Source organism: Hylobates moloch, unplaced genomic scaffold, assembly GCF_009828535.3.
Source record: "Hylobates moloch isolate HMO894 unplaced genomic scaffold, HMol_V3 SCAFFOLD_7, whole genome shotgun sequence".
NCBI lineage: Eukaryota > Metazoa > Chordata > Mammalia > Primates > Hylobatidae > Hylobates > Hylobates moloch.
Genome location: NW_026652282.1, coordinates 40871079 through 40875334, shown reverse-complemented (window position 1 = coordinate 40875334; position 4256 = coordinate 40871079). Strand labels below are relative to the sequence as shown.

General features: G+C 36.6%; 1 pseudogene; it reads right to left on the bottom strand.

Annotated features, from left to right (window-relative positions):
* Nucleotides 1–2480: 2480 nt before the first annotated feature.
* LOC116811277 (mitochondrial fission factor-like) lies at nt 2481–3404 on the bottom strand (annotated as a pseudogene).
* Between the last annotated feature and the right edge of the window lie 852 nt (nt 3405–4256).

Here is a 4256-nt window from a genome sequence, read left to right as displayed (position 1 = left end):
TCTCTTTATGAATGCACATAACTGAATGTTTTCAGAATCAGCCAGGTCAACTCTTGAATGCTTTGCTGCTTGGAAATTTCTTCCACCAGATACCCTAAATCATCTCTCTCAAGTCCAAAGTTCCACAGATCTCTAGAGCAGGGGCAAAATGCTGCCAGTCTCATTGCTAAAGCATAGCAAGAGTGACCTTTGCTCCAGTTCCCAATAAGTTTCTCATCTCTATCTGAGACTACCTCAGTCTGGACTTGTCTATATCACTATCAGTATTTTGGTCAAAACCATTCAACAAGTCTCTAGGAAGTTCCAAACTTTCCCGCATCTTCCTGTCTTCTTCCGAGCCCTCCAAACTGTTCCAACCTCTGCCTGTTACCAAGCTCCAAAGTCGCTTCCACATTTTCAGGTTATCTTTATAGCAGTACCCGACTCTGCCAGTACCAATTCTCTGTATTAGTCCATTTTCACACTGCTATAAAGATATTACCCAAGACTGGGTAATTTATAAACAAAAGGGGTTTGAGTCACAGTTCCACATGGCTGTGGAGGACGCAGGAAACTTGCTATCATGGCAGAAGGCAAAGGGGAAGCAAGGCACATATTACATGGCAGCAGGAGAGCAAGAGCACGGGGGAAACTGCCAAACACTTTTAAAGCATCAGATCTTATGAGAACTCACTCACTATCACAAGAACAGCCTGGGGGAAACCGTCCCCATGATCCAATCACCTCCCACTAGTCCGCCGCCTTGACAAGAGGGGATTATAATTGGAGATGAGATTTGGAGCCAAACATATTAATGTTGTTCAAAGAAGAGAAGTTTTTGACATATAATTTATCTACTTTTTAAAAGATTCTTTAGATTTTTAAAAAATTTATTCTTAATTGACTAATAATTGTATATATGTGATTCAATGTGGTGTTTTGGTATATGTTTACAATATGGAATGATTACATTAAGCTAATTAACAAACCTATCACCTCAAATACTTACCTTTCTGTGGTGAAAACGTTTAAAATCTACTATTGTGGCTATTTTTAAATATGCAATATATTATTATTTATTATAGTCACCATTCTGTACGATAGATTACTAAAGCTTATTCCTCCTGTCTAACTGAAAGTTTGATAAGCTTCTTCCATTTTCTCATCCACTCCCATTCTGAGCCTCTTGTAACCATCATTCTGCTCTCTACTTCTGTGAGTTCACCTCTTTTAGATTCACTTATAAGTGAGATCATGTGGTATTTGTTTTTCTGTGCCTCGCTTATTTCATTTAACATAATGTCCTCCAGGTTTATCTATATTGTTGAAAATGACACAATTTCCCTCTTTTAAAGGCTGAATTGTATTCCATTTTGTATCTATACTACATTTTTAAATTGTTTTACTTTTAAGAGTGCTATGCTTTTTATATCTTATTAAGGAAATCTTTTCTTTTGTTTCCTTATAGATTTCATAATTTTAGCTTTTATTTGAGGTTTATGATGCATTTCTAATTAATTTTTGTGTATAGTATAAAATAACGGTTGAAATTCTTTTTATTTCCATGTAGATTTCTAATGTTTTTAGCACCATTTCCTGAAAAGACTATCCTATTCCTACTTAATTACATTGCTCTCTTTTAAGAAAATTAATTAACCATATATGCATGGGTCTATTTCTATTCTATTGATAGGTATGTCTGTCCTCATGCCAATACCACACAATCTTGATTACTAAAGACTAAAGCTTTATAATAAGACTTGAAGTCAGTAGTTTAAGTCCATCAACTTTATTCTTCTTTTTCAAACCTTATTTGGTTTTATTTTTTGATTGACAGTTTATTAAATATACTACATTTGTACTTAATGCTGTAGTTTTAAAAATTATTCACACATGGGCTTAGTAAAAATGAACTTTATAGAAAACCAACTGCAAGACCGAAATGAAAATAAGAACACACATATTGCACACATATTAGATAAACTGCTGAAATGTTATGAATTAATTTAACCTGTACATGTGCTTAATGAAGGTGATCATGAAATATTAGGTGGTTTGATTTACTTAAATCTGACACCAGACTGTGACTTCAAAAGTGTTAATGTTGAAATGTAGGTGCAAAACCATCTATTAACAAAATCATTTAATCTATTAGTCTTTGAAAAACAGAATAAAACATTGTTTTTCTTTTAAAGATACTTTTCTAAATCCATTCTCTATGCACTCTTTCTCCCATTCAAAGAGTTAGTTGTGCAGACTGATGAGGCAAAAAATCAATTCCTTTTTAAAAAATCCCAACAAACTAGAGCCTGCTTACAAAACATGCAAAGGGAGAATTTTAAGTAGGTATTACTGCAGAACTGGTTAAAAGTGAATACAGCTGAGTGACAGAATATACCTTTCCTCTGACAATATAGGTCCTTCCCCCCTTCTCTCTGGAAGAAACGCATCATCAGGGCATGGACTATATAACGGCATAAAATGCAAAGACAGAAACAAAGAAGTTTGCAAGTTCTCTATATTTCTAGCTGTTGAGGCAGTATGTTTAAGAGCTGAAGTTACCTCTAGCGGCGAAACCAGAGCCAGCTATTAAGCAGCCACAATCCTATGGTAATTGAATACATGACCATTTCTCTCTTGGCACGTTCTTTGTTCTCCTCTTCTAGATGTTGCAAGCGTCTGTTTAGTTTGATTATCTGTCGTCTTAACGAAGCTGCATCTGCAGCAGTCATGTCATCCGAAGTTCTTTCACTTGTACCTATGTTTGAAGTGCCGTACCTGATGTTGTCACGATGCGGATTAGAAGTGGTAGCAGCAGACCTGCCATACTGCACAGGTCTGCGATTTTCACCCATCTCATCCACGATATGCTGGTAAGCCCTACGAGTAGAAGATCGGATAAATGACAGAATGCCATGAACAGAGAAAAGATTAGTTCTATTTTCGGGTAACATGTTGGGAAGACAGCTTCTTACGGTGATGGTGTCACGATGAAATCACTCCTGATCAACTGTCTATTTTGGCCAGCAACATTTTCACTCAAAGAGCAGTCTCTTTTTAGCTTGCCAACCGCACGGATTTCTTCATTTTGAAGGGCTGAAGGAGGTCCTTCTAAATCCTGAAAATCTGGTGGTCTTCCACTTAAAGTACATGAAGCAGTGGTTTTAGTGCCAGAGGTTTAAAGGGAGTTGACTGAATCAGGTCAAGATCCACTGGTCTTCAAAACAGAATGTCTCCGTTGTTCTCTGCTGTAACAATCCTCTCTAGAACCTGCATCATCACATTAGCATTTAGAACTCCTTTTTGGAATTCTTGTTCCAGGTTACCATTTGATGGTGCTGACTTAATTTTTCTGGGACCCTCATTTGCTGACTAATATCTTTATTGTATTCCATTTCATACTGAAATTGACTAATTTCTTCCATCTAGAGAAGGAAGTGCTTCCCTACTCACCAAATATGTACCAGCTACTACTTGCTATTTGGCACTATCTGCTCCCGTGCTTCATATTAAATGCTTTAATTTCATTCAAAGTGCATGTGCTGGGTTTAGAGCCACTTTTGTTCCTCTGGGCCTGTAGAGAGTTCCCAGTGAGGGCTGCCAGGGAGGGTGCTCTCAGAGGCCATTAGCAAAATACAGGAAAGAGCTAGGACAAAGCACCTGTCAGGTTGGCCGGTGGCAGACTAGGAGAGCCTCATTTGGTTATTTTAGCTACTTTATATTTTCATATAAATTTTACAATAAGGTTTTCTATCTATCTATCATCTATCTATCTATCTATCTAGATATCCCTCTCTCCACCTCTACTCACTACTCACTATGACTACTTTTTCTTTACTGCATAACTGTGTTTCCCCTGGAATAAATACTTTTCTTGTTTCTTTTGTTTCCTTAGTTTTCTATGTATTTACACATACTTTTGCTTCCAGACTCTTCTTCATTCCTTCTCTCAATAAATTTGAATACATTAGATATTCCATCAGTTTTGTCTTTTTAAAGAGAAATCTTTCTTAACAAACCTCTGATCTGATTAAATATAGACAGCTTGTTCCCTAGGCCTGTTGAACACTGTCATCCTATAATCTCCCTTTGCCACCATCTTGGGCATTTTTTTTTTTTTTTTTTTGCTACCTTCTTGACTTGGTTCCCCTGTTGCCTTATATCTTCCTCTTCCTTGGTTTACCATCTTTCTTAGCACATACTCTACTAGTTTCCCCAGAAAGAGGGCACGGGAGGTAAAAATTTTAAGACTATATATATATATAGTTAAAAAAAAT